General features: G+C 48.1%; 1 protein-coding gene across 9 annotated transcripts in view; it reads right to left on the reverse strand.

The window, feature by feature from the left end:
- PLCE1 (phospholipase C epsilon 1) overlaps nucleotides 1–13,423 on the reverse strand; it is a 400,168-nt gene extending 386,745 nt beyond the window's left edge. For all 9 annotated transcript variants that reach the window (XM_075348768.1, XM_075348766.1, XM_075348765.1 and 6 more), the window contains exon 1: nucleotides 13,324–13,423. The gene's annotated coding sequence lies outside the window, so the exon portion shown is untranslated. The remainder of the gene's footprint in view (nucleotides 1–13,323) is intronic.
- Between the last annotated feature and the right edge of the window lie 3,909 nt (nucleotides 13,424–17,332).

Consider the following 17,332-nt stretch of genomic DNA (forward strand, 5'->3'; position numbering starts at 1 on the left):
TCACATCAGTGACTGGATTACCTAAACCCTTGCTTTTGAAATGGAGATCACAGCACTTAACGAGCAAAGGTGTTGGCCCTTACTGTTACTGCGGAATGAAACTGTCAGCTCACTTTGTGTGAGGCAGACTAATTGTGCCTTCAGGAGGCATGCTCCGGCAAGCTCTCATTCACTCCTTATCTTCCACATCCACCATCAGGAGCCCAGTGACAACTGCCTTTCATTTTATCTGATTTCTGTGCTGGAAAAAGGAAGTATTGGACATAGCAGCAGGAAGAATCTGCATAACAATCCAGTACTCTGTGATCCCTGCTCAGATGTGCTCATAGAAGCTATACATCCAAGACATATATATTACAAAGGTATTGTTTTGAAAAGCTATGATATGTGACAAGAGGGTGAAAAAGCAGTGGAAAACCTTTAAATTACTATCTTGGTTATATCTGATGGAGCTTTACTGGTTGTCACCATAGACAAGTGAAATGTGTAATATTAGCATTACACTGTGCTCAAAGTACTGCTTTTGTAGCTGCAGTAGCAGGGTCAATAAACTCACAAAATATGGGGATGTGCTTCTGGTTGTTTTCATAACCCTGACCTTCTGCTGAGTAGATGAATGTTTGTCATCTTTATCATTTATTATGAAACTAACAAAACTTCTATTCTGCACTTTATCCTACTAAATGGAGAGCAGCAAAGGGTATATAAGAGTTCTACTACGAAGAGAGAAATATTAACATAAAATTTGACAAACCCCGTAATTTCCTAAATAAACCTCTGTTGCACATTGGCTCTGATGTACTAATATTGTCTAGGTATGTCTGATACAGAATCCATTGTGTGTTACAGTAGAAGCATTGTGGTGAGATTTTACGAAATCTCATCCACATTCTGAGGAGATCATCTGCAGCCTAAATTGACATGACCTAAAAACTAAAAAGTTCACATTTTTTTGTCAGACTCGCACAGAGGTAAGGGTAAGGCTGCGACCGCACTTTGCGTTTCTGTGACGCCCTGGCACAGCCAGGGTGTCACATAAAGAGTTAATCCTCCTTGGTAATATGATCTCACACGGTGCAGCATGACAAAGCACAGCCCCCAGTGTAAGGGAAAAGCAGAGGAGAGGGGAGGGGCTGGAGCAGACAGTGTGTGGAGGCAGACAGGACAGACGTCTGAAGTGTAGCTCCCGGCTGGGAGTGAAGGGTCTCCAAGAGGGCCGGGGCAGGCCGTAGTGAGGAAGGGGCCAGAGCAGGTAGCCGGAGCCGGGCGGTGGCCCCTCGGTACCTGGGTTCCCGGATTACTACAGGGGAGTGATTCCCCGTCCCCGGCTGAGGAGAAAGAGGAAGAGAGAGAGGAGAAAAGACACTTGCTGCAGGGAAAGAACAACCAGGGCTGCTGCACCGTGTGTGGGATACAAACACCCCCGTACCGAAGGCTGCGGACACCGGCAATTCTTAGTTCACCAGTGACTCCGTGTGACTTTATTGTGAGTACACCCGTGCCCTCGGGCACCACACTGCAGCACTGCGCCCTGCCGCCCCCTGCTTACCCCATCACCGGGCCCCGGGACAACCAAACCCCCTACCCACGGAGGGGAGAAATAACATCTAGCTGCCCCATACCATCGCTCCCGGGATCCCCGTCCAAAGCAGCGGTGGTGTTCCAACTTCACCACAACCGTGGGTGGCGTCACGGACAATCTCCCTTACCCAAATCCCCTTTTACTGTGGAGCCTGGGATCACAGACCGGGTCACGCCACCGTGATACCCGCAGAAGTGACTCTGTGGCCCGGATCTGAGTACCCCTGGTCCCCGGGCGAAACATTTGGCGTCACGAACAGGATCGAACCCATCCAGTTATCTGGAGGAAGTGCGCCTTATTCTGGACTGTCAGCGGTGATCCGCTGCAAAAATCTTAAAGTCACCATCTTTGCCGCCATTTTGGGCGCGAAAATCTCCCGCCCAGCACCTTCTTCCCCAAGCGTTGGGCGCGAAAAAGAGGCTCCGCCCCCCCGAGAACGCGGGCGGAAGTGAAGCTCCGGAGGACCGGAAGCGAAAGGGAAACTTTAAAAGTTGCTGGAAGGACTGCTCCCGAGTACCAAGGGGGAGCAGTAGAAAGGAACCGCAGCTTATGTGACAAGGACTGTGGAAGCAGGGACGCCAGGACTCTGCCAGCATTTGGTTCCTGGAAGAGGCCGCCGCAGCGATGCACCGAGCCGTTACCCCTGTTACCGGTAGCGGAGCCCGCAGCGCCTGTTGGGGAGGACCCAGACCTGGGGTCCCCAGGCCTCACCTTTGTCACCACCCTGCCACCGGCCCCGGCAGTCCGCCCGGCCGCGACGGAGATGACGACGGCTCCGGCAGTCCGCCCGGCCGCAACGGCAGCAAAGTACCGGTCCCGTTGACCAATCTGGAACCGTGTCTGGACTGGGGTCAAGGGGTGCTGCCTGGGTTTTAGGGGCAGCACCAAGGCTAGGTTGTTTGGGTGGGTGACTGAAGGAACCGTTACCCTGTTATTATTAAAAGTGTTGGACTGTTACTGCAATGTTAAAGTGATGTGCATCCCGTTTTGGGAGGATTGAAAATGTTTGATGTTTTATCTTTTCCAGTTTAATAAAATGTCGGTGCCTAGCCGGCCCGAGGACGGGCCGTGTTTTACCAAGGGGGTGTGTGACGCCCTGGCACAGCCAGGGTGTCACATAAAGAGTTAATCCTCCTTGGTAATATGATCTCACACGGTGCAGCATGACAAAGCACAGCCCCCAGTGTAAGGGAAAAGCAGAGGAGAGGGGAGGGGCTGGAGCAGACAGTGTGTGGAGGCAGACAGGACAGACGTCTGAAGTGTAGCTCCCGGCTGGGAGTGAAGGGTTCTCCAAGAGGGCCGGGGCAGGCCGTAGTGAGGAAGGGGCCAGAGCAGGTAGCCGGAGCCGGGCGGTGGCCCCTCGGTACCTGGGTTCCCGGATTACTACAGGGGAGTGATTCCCCGTCCCCGGCTGAGGAGAAAGAGGAAGAGAGAGAGGAGAAAAGACACTTGCTGCAGGGAAAGAACAACCAGGGCTGCTGCACCGTGTGTGGGATACAAACACCCCCGTACCGAAGGCTGCGGACACCGGCAATTCTTAGTTCACCAGTGACTCCGTGTGACTTTATTGTGAGTACACCCGTGCCCTCGGGCACCGCACTGCAGCACTGCGCCCTGCCGCCCCCTGCTTACCCCATCACCGGGCCCCGGGACAACCAAACCCCCTACCCACGGAGGGGAGAAATAACATCTAGCTGCCCCATACCATCGCTCCCGGGATCCCCGTCCAAAGCAGCGGTGGTGTTCCAACTTCACCACAACCGTGGGTGGCGTCACGGACAATCTCCCTTACCCAAATCCCCTTTTACTGTGGAGCCTGGGATCACAGACCGGGTCACGCCACCGTGATACCCGCAGAAGTGACTCTGTGGCCCGGATCTGAGTACCCCTGGTCCCCGGGCGAAACATTTCCACCTGCGTTTTGGGTGCTTTTTAGGTGCGTTTTGAGAAGCACCTTTTTCATGCCAAAAGGCATGCGTTTTGATTTCACAGCAAAATCTATGGAAAATTGGGATTTTTAGACCGCGCTTTGCATTTCTAAACGCTGCGTTTAATTTGCATATTTTGTGGCAAAAACCATGCGTTCAAAGAAGCAGCAGGTCAATTGTTTTTGCCATTTTGGGTGCGTTTTGCTAACATTGGAGTCAATGAGAAATGGCAAAAACCAAGTTTCCTACAAATTCCTGCGTTTTACCTGCTTTTTCTGTGCAGAAAACATGCGTTTTGAACTTACAAAACGCATGCTTTTTCCACATTACCGTATTTTTCGCTTTATAAGACGCACTTTTCCTCCCCAAATTTTGGGAGGAAAATGGGGGGTGCGTCTTATAAAGCGGTAGCGGGGGGGGGGGGGTCCTGTCTGAGGCGATCGGGCGGGTGCCTGTGGCTGCATGCAAGCGGCCGGGTACCTGTACTTGCATGCAGCGGCAGCCGGGTACCCGTGGCTGTGTACGGGCGGCAGCGGGTGCTGTGTGGGGTCGGCAGCCAGGTACCTGTGCTTGCATGCGGTGGCAGACGGGTACCCATGGCTGTGTGCGGGCGGCAGCCGGGTGCTGTGTGCGAGCGGCAGTCGGGTGCCCGTGCAGGTACTCGGCTGCCGCCCTCACACAGTCACCCATCTGCCGCCCGCACACAGCCATGGGTACCCGGCTGCCACCGCACGCAAGCACAGGTACCCGGCGGCTTGTACGCGGGGTGGGCGGGCAGCCTGCTGGCTGCCACTCTGTGCATGCGGGGCGGGCGGCTGTGCAGCTTACCAGTTGTCCGCGGTCCCACTTTCAAATGATGGCGCCGGTGGAGCTCTTGGATGAGAGCTCCATCTGCGCACGCGCTGCTCCGGGAGTCAGCGCGTGCGCAGATGGAGCCCTTGGATGAGAGCTCCATCTGCGCATGCGTCGCTCCGGGCGCCATTACTTGAATCGGGACCGCGGACACACTCCACCACTGAGCCGTCGCCGCCGCTCCCACTACTGAGCCGCCGCTGCCACCACTGAACCGGGACCGCGGACACACGCCACCACTGAGCAGTCCCTGCCGCTCCCACCACTGAGCCGCCGCCGCCGCTGCCACCACTGAACCGGGACCGCGGACACACGCCACCACTGAGCAGTCCCTGCCGCTGGCACCACTGAGCAGTCCCTGCCGCTGCCACCACTGAGCAGTTGCCGCCGCCGCTGCCACCACTGAACCGGGACCGCGGACACTCACTGCACCGGCCTGCTGCACGGCTCACACGCCACGGCTGCTGCCGCCACCACGGACCCCACGGATCCTGCCACCGCGGACGCCACCGCGCCTGCAACCACGGCACCTGCAACCACGGACCCCGCTGCCACTGACCTGCCGCGCCTGCCAGCACAACCTGTGCCTCCTGTGACCCCGCTTCACCACCACTGCTGCCCCCCTCCGGTAAGAGAACACCGGAGTATAAGACGGACCCCATTTTTCTTTTTTTTACCTTTTTTATGTCTAAGTTTGGGGTGCGTCTTATATTCCGGTGCGTCTTATAAAGCGAAAAATACGGTAAATTAATGATTTCATATGTCCCTTTACACACACACACACATAATCCGACAATTAAATTAAAGAAAATGTTAAATTTAGTTCTATTTTTCTAATAAATCCTATATTACTGCTAAAATTCCATTATATATTTCTATTTTCTTTTTAATTTCTGAACTTATGTATTTAATCCTTTTTTTTCCTCTTTTTTCAATATATTTGAATGTTTAACCTTTATTAAGCAGTGTCTTGATTTACAAAACGCATTTGTCAAAACGCAGGTGGAAAAGCAGGTAAAAAGCGCTGAAAACGCATTAAAAACGCGGTAAATACGCATGCGTTTTCAGCGCTAAATTTCTGAAAAAGGCAACTTTGGTCAAATCAATTAAGCACAAAACGTGCATTTAGAACTGCAAGTAGGTGAACGCAAAGTGCGGTCGCAGCCTAAGGCTGAGACCGCACTTTGCGTTCTATTCTGCAGCGTGTAAGTCACTGCGTGTGCGTCTCAGAACGCAGCCGAAAAAGCTGCGTTCTGAGACGCATTCGGCAGAACGCAAAGTGCGGACATTCCTGGTGAGAATTCATGCATTCTGGATGCTTTCTCTGCCATAGACAGAATGGGAAAAGCATCCAGAACGCACATTTTTCACAGAACACACCCACTCGGCTCTGCAGCATCCCCATAGACTTGCTGCAGAGCCGAGTGGGACCGCACTGTCACTGTCATGGCTGACTGCAGACAGTGCCGCGCGATCAGAATGAACTCGGATGAACTTCACCCGACTTCATTGTGATCGCGCGGCTCTGTGCGTGTGCCGCGGCCACAGCTACAGTCCTCAACTGGAGAGCGGTGGCCGCGAGTAACCTCAGTGACAGCACAGCTGATCGCGCGACTCACTTCAGTTGCTGCATGGCGCTCACAGGAGCGGCAGTGTTCTACTGCCGCTCCTGTCAGCTTCCGATGTAGCAAAGCTGGAATCGTCGGGGGACCTTGCGTGGATTACGTCGGACCTGGAGGTGTTTTTGAGGGGTTAATAAAGTGGTGAAAGAGGATGTTTTTTTGTCTTTCATTACAAATAAATTAATTTTTGGATGTGTGTGTTTATTTACTTAAACTTACAGGTTCATCATGGAAGGTATCTCGGGGAGACGCCTGCCATGATTAACCTATGACTTAGTGGCAGCTATGGGCTGCTGCCATTAACTCCTTATTACCCCGTTTGCCACCGCACCAGGGCAATTCGGGATGAGCCGGTAAAGTCCCAGGACTGTCGCATCTAATGCATGCGGCAATTCCGGGCGGCTGCTGGCCGATATTGTTAGGCTGGGGGGTTCCCCATAACGTGGAGCTTCCCATCCTGAGAATACCAGCCTTCAGCCATGTGGCTTTACCCTGGCTGGTATCCAAATTGGGGGGGGGGGACAGCACGTCGGTTTTTTACATTTATTTATTTATTTTTTTTACTGCTTGATATAGACACGCCCACCGGCGGCTGTGATTGGTTGCAGTGAAACAGCTGTCACTCAGCGTGGGGGCGTGTCTGACTGCAACCAATTATAGGCGCCGGTGGGTGGGGAAAGCAGGGAATACGTGATGGATTAATGAGCGGCCGGCATTTTCAAAAGAGAAGTCGTCGCCACATTGAGAACGCTGTGCAGCGCCGTGCCGGTGATCGTGCATCGGTGAGAATGAGAGAGGGGGTGGGAGGGAGAGACAGACATGGACAGAGAGAGAGAGACAGAGACATAGAGAGAGAGAGAGAGACCGACCGACAGAGAAAGACGAAAGAACTGCCTTTGTTATGTTAAAAAAAAAACATGTGGATCGCAATAATAATGCAATGCAAGCGCACTGCTTCACATTTTGGCAGTGATTTTCTACAACTCATTGATTTCAATGGGTGTAGAACGCAGCCAAAATGGCAAAAACAATTGACATGCTGCTTCTTTGAACGCATGGTTTTTGCCACAAAATATGCAAATTAAACGCAGCGTTTAGAAACGCAATGTGCATTCTGAAAATCACCATTTTCCATTGACTTTGCTGGAAAATCAAAACGCATGCCTTTTGGCATGAAAAAGGTGCTTCTCAAAACGGACCTAAAAAGCACCTGAAACGCAAAGTGTGGTCTCAGCCTAAAGGACTCTGGAATAGAATGACAGCTCTATTGTGACTGACAAAACCAATGAACTAAGTCTTAGGCCTCATTCAAACGTCAGCGTTTTCCAAATACGCAAAAAAAAAAAAAAAAAAAAAGGTACAGGTTAGGCCCCTTTCACACATCAGTTTTTTGCCATCAGTCATAATCTGTTTTCTCGACGGATCCGTCGCAGATTGTGGCTAAACTAACGTGACGGATCAGTTTTTCGATGGATCCGACTAGCTGGGGGCTAAATAATAAATTGGAGCATGCTCAGTTAAAAAAAATGGAATCCGTCACCGGATTCTGTCATTTGAAGGATGATGACGGATCCTGTGCCCATAGGCTTTTATTCTACCAAACGATGGACGGCGATGGATTCGTTGCTGTCCGTTTTTTCGACGTATACAAAAAAAACGTTGCTTTGGCCATCATCTCTGTCATACGATGGATGAAACGTGAGGCCACCCATTGCTAATACAAGTCGATGAGAAAAAAAAAATGGATCCAGCGGCATTGTGACTGATGGCAAAAAAACTGATGTGTGAAAGGGGCCTTACCTGACAGACATATGGACATTTCAGCACCAAATTTGCACCTCTTTGCAGAAAACTGCACTGAAACGGCATCAAAACTGGTCACCTCCTGGTAAAAAAATGCATCACTACCGCATCATACCGCATGCGTTAGTGATGGGATTTCTTTTTTGCCAGGAGGTGTAGATTAGGTGCAGGAATAAGGTTTAAAAATTTCATCACCAAATTTGCATCTCTTGGCAAAAAGCGGTTTTCCGTCAGGAGATCCAGGTCTGTGAACTAAGTCACCTGAGGTCAGGTTAACTATGATCACAGGTGGAGGACCGTGAGAACCTACAGCTGTGACTGCAACTAACCTGAATGATTTCACCGCTTATCTCTGCGGCTCATTCATTGTCTGCCTGAAGCTCACAGTGGGCAATCATTTTCTATGGCAGCTCGCTGTGATTTCAGATGTAGCAGAGCCGAAATCGTCGTGGGACTTCATGAGGATAATGTTGCACCTGGGTGTTTTGGGGGTTTATAAAGGGGTGAAAGAGGGTGTTTTTTTGTATTTCATTTCAAATAAAGGATTTTTTTTACTGTGTTTTGCACTTTATTTCTTTTGACTTACAGATTAGTAATGGAGGGTCTCATAAACCCTTCCCATTACTAATATAGGGCTTAGTGGTAACTGTGAGTGATCATTAACCCCTTATTACCCCAACTGCCACCTCACCAGGGCAAATGGGAAGAGCTGGGTAAAGTGCTGGGATTGTCATATCTAATGGATGCGGAATTCCTGGAAGGTTGCAGGCTGCTATTTTTAGGCTGGGGGCCCAATAAGCATGGGTCTCCCCAGCCTGAGAATACCAGCCCTCAGCTCTTGGGCTTTATCATGGCTGGGTATCAAAATTGTGGGGGTTATGGCATGACGTTTTTTTTAACTTTTTTATTTAAAAAAATAAATAAATAAATGAAAACACAAGCAGTTCCTCTTATTTTGATACATAGGGAAGATAACCACACGGCTGGAGGCTGCAGCCGTTAGCCGTATGATTTATCTGTGCTGGGTATCATAATATGGGGGGACCCTACGCCAATTATTTTTACATAATCATTTTTATACCATGATAGTGACCTGCAGACAGGGTCTGTAATTGGTTGCAGTCAGACACTGTCACACAGGCAGGTGGCATGTCTGACTGCAGCCAATCACAGATGCGGGGACTGCCGGTGGGCGGAGAAAGCAGTGCATATGCATGAGTGATAATGTGCTGCCCTGGAAGTAGAATGAGCAGGCGTGAAACAGTTACAGCTGCGCTGGAGACTTGGTAAATGTAGCGCACTTGCTCAAATCCTCCTATCGCTTCTACCACCATTTTTCAGCACCGGATTCTGGTCCCAATAGACTTATATGGTGACTGGCATCCAGCCAGACATTCGGGATCAATTCTGGGCCCGTTTTGTTTTTTTTGATCCAGGGTGTCCCGCCAATTCCGGTTATCTGTGAGTCCACCCATCACTGTACAGGTATCATCAGTGTTTTCCACAAATAGAGAAATAAATTGCAAAGCTTCTGATATCCTTTACAATGTTAAACACAGACAGTACACGGATGACACAAAGAAGCCATCCATGGGCTGCACGTGTGTTTCATGGATCTATAGAATTGTTTTGGTACTGTTCATCTGGGCTGCCGGAAAAAAGTAGAGATGTCTCTGTGATTTTTACACAGACACATTGTCTACGAAAAAGACGGACATGTGAACAGCCCCTTTACTATAATGCGTACCTGTTATATTGGTGAAATACATGAATAGAACACATACATGAAACACGTACATGAGGCTTTGGATGCAGCTTCCTTTTGATTTTTTCTTTAGTTGCATTTTCAGTGGTCTGTTCACATTCTCTATTGTAGATTCTGTCACGTGTAATACAATGAATAGCTCAGCGTGTCGCACTGCTCCTCTCGTGCAAATAATGGACACCATGCCAGAATCCAATGTAATGTCTGTAAGGCACCTTTGGGGTTTGTCATTTTACAGACCCAACATTCTGTCATATTTGTGTTTTTGCTCGTCATGAAACAGAAAACATAAAACAGTGATAGGCGAGCACTTTCATGCTCGGGTGCTCGGCACTCGTAACGAGCGTCAAACACTTGGATGGGTCGTGACTTGGTATACTCTTGTACAGAGTATAATGGAAGGTAACGAGAGCATTTATCCAGAAGATCTTCCAGAAAAATGTTTGCGTTCCCCGTTGACTTCCATTATACTTGGTACACGAGTTGAGCCCGTCCGACTGTTCGTTATAAGTACCGAGCACCCGAGCATAGTAGTGCTCGCCGATCACTAATAATAAAGGGAATGTGAACTCAGCCTTAAAGGGAACCTGTCATCAGAAATTTCGCCTAAAACCTAACAGATTCCCCCTCTGCAGCTCCTGGGCTGCATTCTATAAAGGTCCCTGTTATGATTGTGCCCACTTTCTGACCGAAAAAAAGTGTTTATAAAGTTGTACCTTTTTGGCTTCTGATTCTGTAAATCCGTCACGGGGGCGGGCTGCCTGATGGCCGTTATTCTGCCCCCTGGTTCTGTATGCCGCCCCCATCGCTGATTTCAATACTTCTGGACGCCGCCCACTGCTCCAGCCATCCCCGCGCATGCCCAGTGCTCATCTCTCGGGGATGAGCACTGTGCCCAGCGTCACCGCTGGTGACGTGTACGCAGGGTTAAGATTATGGGCGGTGCTGTGATGTTTATTCCTAAGCAACCGCCCATAATCGCGGGGCCGCGCTTTTCCCCCTCGGCCTGCTTCGTTCTGCGCAAGCGCGCTGCTGGCCGAAGCAGGCCGAGGGGAAAAGCGCGGCCCCGCGATTATGGGCGGTTGCTTAGGAATAAACATCACAGCACCGCCCATAATCTTAACCCTGCGTGCACGTCACCAGCGGTGACGCTGGGCACAGTGCTCATCCCCGAGAGATGAGCACTGGGCATGCGCGGGGATGGCTGGAGCAGTGGGCGGCGTCCAGAAGTATTGAAATCAGCGATGGGGGCGGCATACAGAACCAGGGGGCAGAATAACGGCCATCAGGCAGCCCGCCCCCGTGACGGATTTACAGAATCAGAAGCCAAAAAGGTACAACTTTATAAACACTTTTTTTCGGTCAGAAAGTGGGCACAATCATAACAGGTACCTTTATAGAATGCAGCCCAGGAGCTGCAGAGGGGGAATCTGTTAGGTTTTAGGCGAAATTTCTGATGACAGGTTCCCTTTAATTTAACATGGATTTATTCCACCAGTCCCTTTTTCTTGTATTTTAATAAATGTATCAAAAACAATTTTGGCAAAAACAAATAAAAGAAAACCCACTATGGAAATTATATATCTCAAAATAAGAAACTTGGAAAGAAGGGACAAGCCATTGCCTGTTGTATTCATGACTCTGCATGATAAATCCCCCAGCCCGGTTTTATTTGTGAGCTTGAAGACACCTGTTTTGCATTAAAAATATCATAAGCTTCCTTCTAATTTTGGCACAGGACCTTCACAGAGTGAGCAAGATGAATCAGTTGATAGCAGTTGAGTCTATAGTTTGCTGGAGCCTCAAAATGTCTTTTACGTGTTTCCAAAAATGAATAAAGATCCACATATTCAAATTAGTATAAAAGCATCAAAACAAAAACGGTGGTGTAATAAATACAAACAAAAACGGTGGTGTAATAAATACAAACAAAAACGGCGGTGTAATAAATACAAACAAAAACGGCGGTGTAATAAATGCAAACAAAAACGGCGGTGTAATAAATGCAAACAAAAACGGCGGTGTAATAAATGCAAACAAAAACGGCGGTGTAATAAATGCAAACAAAAACGGCGGTGTAATAAATACAAACAAAAACGGCAGTGTAATAAATACAAACAAAAACGGCGGTGTAATAAATACAAACAATAATGGCGGTGTAATAAATGCAAACAAAAACGGTGGTGTAATAAATGCAAACAAAAACGGTGGTGTAATAAATACAAACAAAAACGGTGGTGTAATAAATACAAACAAAAACGGCGGTGTAATAAATGCAAACAAAAACCGAGGTGTAATAAATACAAACAAAAACGGTGGTGTAATAAATGCAAACAAAAACGGTGGTGTAATAAATGCAAACAAAAACGGTGGTGTAATAAATACAAACAAAAACGGTGGTGTAATAAATACAAACAAAAACGGAGGTGTAATAAATGCAAACAAAAACCGAGGTGTAATAAATACAAACAAAAACGGCGGTGTAATAAATGCAAACAAAAACGGCGGTGTAATAAATGCAAACAAAAACAGCGGTGTAATAAATACAAACAAAAACCGCAGTGTAATAAATACAAACAAAAACGGCGGTGTAATAAATACAAACAAAAACGGCGGTGTAATAAATACAAACAAAAACCGCAGTGTAATAAATACAAACAAAAATGGCGGTGTAATAAATACAAACAAAAACGGCGGTGTAATAAATACAAACAAAAACCGCAGTGTAATAAATACAAACAAAAACCGCAGTGTAATAAATACAAACAAAAATGGCGGTGTAATAAATACAAACAAAAACGGCGGTGTAATAAATGCAAACAAAAACAGCGGTGTAATAAATACAAACAAAAACCGCAGTGTAATAAATACAAACAAAAACGGCGGTGTAATAAATACAAACAAAAACGGCGGTGTAATAAATACAAACAAAAACCGCAGTGTAATAAATACAAACAAAAATGGCGGTGTAATAAATACAAACAAAAACGGCAGTGTAATAAATACAAACAAAAATGGCGGTGTAATAAATACAAACAAAAACGGCAGTGTAATAAATACAAACAAAAACAGTGGTGTAATAAATACAAACAAAAACGGCGGTGTAATAAATACAAACAAAAACGGCGGTGTAATAAATACAAACAAAAACCGGCGGTGTAATAAATACAAACAAAAACCGTGTTGTAATAAATACAAACAAAAAACTGCGGTGTAATAAATACAAACAAAAACCGGCGGTGTAATAAATACAAACAAAAACCGTGTTGTAATAAATACAAACAAAAAACTGCGGTGTAATAAATGCAAACAAAAACGGCGGTGTAATAAATACAAACAAAAAACTGCGGTGTAATAAATACAAACAAAAAACTGCGGTGTAATAAATGCAAACAAAAACGGCGGTGTAATAAATACAAACAAAAACGGCGGTGTAATAAATACAAACAAAAACGGTGGTGTAATAAATGCAAACAAAAACGGCAGTGTAATAAATACAAACAAAAACGGCGGTGTAATAAATACAAACAAAAACTGCAGAGTAATAAATAAACAATCAATAAACACAAAAAAGCTAAACATGCGCAGCCAAGCGCCATAATAATGATGATACTATAACCACAAGTCAGAGCTGGAGCTTTTCTAGCCGGAAAGTTCTAATGCAGTTTCATCAGCAATATTCTGCATGAGTAGTCGGAGTTATGGCATTGACATGTACATGGTCAGTGTGGCTGTGATTAATGATTCAGGAATATATGTGCAGTGTCTTACCCTGGGGCTGCGCAGAGTGCATGGTCTGCAGACATGTGTGATCCTGGGGTGATGGCGGCCTCACATTTCTGCGCTGCTGGCTGCTGGTCACAAGCCATAGTATCCCTTGTGTTGTGAATGAGTTGAGCTTTGGTGTGTTGCTGGCTCAGTATTGCTGGGCTGGGTGACCAGCCCTCACACTGCTGCCTCACAGCATTGGAATGTGTGAGCTAACAGCGCAGCTACCAGAGAGCGCACTACTAGTGATCAGCCTGACAAGCCATGCGGACAGTGGGGCAGATAATTGCATCTTACACTACACAAATCCAACCCTGAAAATGAGCAGGGTGGGGGGATGTAATTATGTGCCCCACAACACAAGTCATCTGTATGGAAAGGGAAATGAATGATTATCCTACAGAGGTGACTGTGAACCGTACATCTTTAACCTTTCAAAGGCTCATTCTGACTTCTGGACCGAGTTTCATCTGTAAAACTGTTATTTTTATCAGTCTCCGATTTTCATCACTAAAGTTTTTTTTTTTTTAACTTCTAACTAATATTTTGTGAAATACGGCCATCACTCAGCATCCAAGTGAAGCCTGTTAGTGATGAGCGAGCACTAACAAGCTCGGGTGCTCCGTATTCGTAACAAGCAGTTGGACGCTTGGATGGGTGCAATTCGAGTACCCGAGTATACTGGAAGTCAATGGGGGACTCAAGCATTTTTCCATAAGATTTCCCGAAAAAATGCTAGAGTTCCCCATTGACTTCCATTAGGCTAGTTTCACACTTGCGTTCAGCGGATTCCGTCACTATGGAGAATAGCGCAGTCCGTTAACGCACTGCGCTATTCTCCATAGAGTTGTATGGACGACGCACTGTAATGCAAGTGTCTGCGTTGCATCCGCTGGACGTCGCAGCGTCGTTATTTTGATGCTGCGTCGGGCGGATGGACGCTGCATGTAGCGTTTTTCTGCGCTTGGCGGAGTGTCAAAAAAACGCAACCTGCAGGAATCAGTCTGGCGTCCGTTGTTTTTATGATGGACGCCTATGGTGGCGGATTCCATTAGAATGCGTCATTTGACGGATTCCGTTAACGCATCCGTCTTTACACACCTGCGCATGCCCAGATGTGTAAAGTCAAGGAAAAAACCTATAACGGATTGCGTTATTTTGTAAGATCCGTAGCATTGCGTTGTGCCACTATATGCAACGCATCCGTTGCATGCGTCACACAACGCAATGCTATGGATCCCGTCCAACGCAAGTGTAAAACTAGCCTTATACTCGAGTACTAGAGTCATGTCCATTCGAGCATTAAAGTGAACCTGTCAGGTCCAATATGCACCTAGAACCATGAGCATTTCTTTGTACATATTGCTAATACCTGTCTAACTGTCCCAGCCCATACTCATAGTAGCATAGATAATGAGATCTTTAGAAAAAGTATTTCTACAAATCTTTTATCATATGCTAATGAGTGCAGGGACTAGTCACAAGGGTGTTCGTTCCTGTGCTCCTTCCGTCCTCTTAGCATGGCAGCACGCCTACAGGGGCTTGCTAACATGTTATTCAATGTAACATCGTTAGCGGTGATGTGCTTACCTGTTTCGCTGCCACCGCTGATAAGAAGACACTTCCGGTCATGCGCACTAGACCTCTCTGAAGCCGGGAGGCGTACACCCAGCTTTGTACTACAGATGACCACCCGGAAGTGCCCAGCATTCAGATCAGCGGTCACAGCAAACACAGGTACATGTGTTACCGCTGGTGATCTAGCAATGACTAGTAAGTTAGTACGCCCCTGTGGCTGTGATACCATGCTAAGAGGGAGGAATGAGCGCAGAATCTAACGCCATCACGACTAGTCCCTGCACTCATTAGCATATCATAAAGGATCTTTAGAAATACTTTTTGTAAAGATGTCTTCATCTATGCTACTAGATACAGGGACAGTTAGGCAGGGATTAGTAATACGCACCCAGAACTGCTCGTGGCTTTGGGTGCATATCGCACCCGACAGGTTCACTTTAACTGCATGTTGCAAGTATCGAGCACCAGTCAGAGCATGGCAGTGCTCATACATCACTACTATCTGTTTGTTTTCATGGACCGCAGACTTACCTTGCCAGATTTGATCTGACACAAAATTTAGACATGTCTCAGGGATTTTTCACAGACCACTTGACCCAAAAGCTCATGGACATGTAAACAGTTCCATAGACTATAATAGGTACAAGTGCTATCTCTAAAAAAATATGGATAGCAGTTTTTCATGAAAAACTGATGTCTGAATGAGCCCTAAAGCTGCGGCATCACAGTAATTTAGTCATTGATGCAACACAGGAAACAATTGTTGCATGCGATAGTCTTTAAATTTGTTCAAAGTCGGTTTCACATGCAAGGGGGGAATTATTGAATACAACAATTTTATATATCAAACTTAACCCATAATTTCTACTATCAACCCCTTCACCACCAAGTCTGTTTTCACCTTCCTGACCAGTCTAAGGGCTCATGCGCACGTTGCGTAGTTTCATGCGTTTACGCAGCGTCTAGCACTAGCACTGCAGCGTAAATACATGCGTCCTGCGTCCCCTGCACAATCTATGAAGATTGTGTATAATCCGTGTGCACGATGCTTTTTTGAACGCAGCGATTTGAGTGTAAAAATTTTACAAAATCACTGCGTTTAAAATTGAGCATGTCAATTATTCTGTGTACTTTGGATGCTGCTCCCACTCTGTCTATGGTGGGGGCAGCATCCCGAGCGCATGAAATCGGCATTTTTTTCTGTAGAAACAATGCATTTTTGGCGCCCTGGACAAGCCAGGTCATCACAGCACAACACCTACACACCCCACACTCCCGGTCAGGCACACCGAAGTCAGACACAAACCCTTGTTGCCTTCCTCCAGGGGCTGATGTTCACACCAGGGGGTGGGCCAGGCAGTTGGACCGAGGAGTTCACAGTCCTGGAGGCGGGAAAAGAGGCAGTGAGTTCAGTTTGGAAGTGGAAGTGAGAGGAAGGAAAGTGGTAGAGGAGCAGACTGAAGTTGGTCCGGGTGTGTGGCCCGGATGGATCAGCAAGGTTGGCAGACGGTGGTGACCGTCTGCAGGAGTGGCCTATTGGAGCTAACCGTAAGGACCGTGGACGGGCGGTGGCCTGGCGGTACCGGACCGGTACGCAAAGAGAAGCCAGCACCATCCGGCGGGGGCTTACGGACCCTGGAAAGGCTAGGAGTCACCGTGAATTTGCCAAATCCGTTAGCGAAGGGAACCTCCTGGGTTTCCCAGCAGCCAAGTCCCGTCAGAAGGCAACAGTCCAACCGAGAGAGGGAAACACAGTCACCGCCAAGGCTAAGGTTCCCAGGGCCAGAGCCTGCGGGAAAAAGGGGCTCCTTCAGCACCCATCCAAGCTGGGGAGCGGTTTACCGGTGGGAACCCATTGGAACCGTTACACTACATAGGTGCAGGGAAAGGCAGTCACCATCAACCTGCCGGGAGGAGAAACACCGCAGCCGTCTGTGGGACCCGTCCATGCAGCCGTGTGTTTTACCGAGAACTGTGTCCTCATCATTGGCTGAGTGAGTACCACTGTGCCGTGCGGCACAGCGCTGCCCCCGCGACCCTGCACCTCGCCAGGCCCGGTAACCCGCTTGCCATCCATCCCTACCCCATCACCGGGCCCCGGGACAACCAACCCCCTACCCACGAAGGGGAGAACTAGCATCCAGGCTGCTCCCAGTAATCGCTCCTGGGATCCCCGTCCAGAGCAGTGGTGGTGTCACCAATATCACCACAACAGTGGGTGGCGTCACGGACAATAACCAAATCCCCACCATCCAATCCCCACCCTTTTCACTCACGGGCGAGGAGCGCCGCTCGAGTCCCTGGGATCCCGCCCACCTCTCGAGCCACCACCGAGCAGCAGCAGCAGCCGCGGCCGGACCCGAGCAGTGGGAGAGCGCAGCGTCCCCTCCTCTGCCCGCGACACATCCATTGTACAGTGTTTCTGCAGCGATTT

This window comes from Anomaloglossus baeobatrachus, chromosome 5, assembly GCF_048569485.1.
Source record: "Anomaloglossus baeobatrachus isolate aAnoBae1 chromosome 5, aAnoBae1.hap1, whole genome shotgun sequence".
Lineage (NCBI taxonomy): Eukaryota > Metazoa > Chordata > Amphibia > Anura > Aromobatidae > Anomaloglossus > Anomaloglossus baeobatrachus.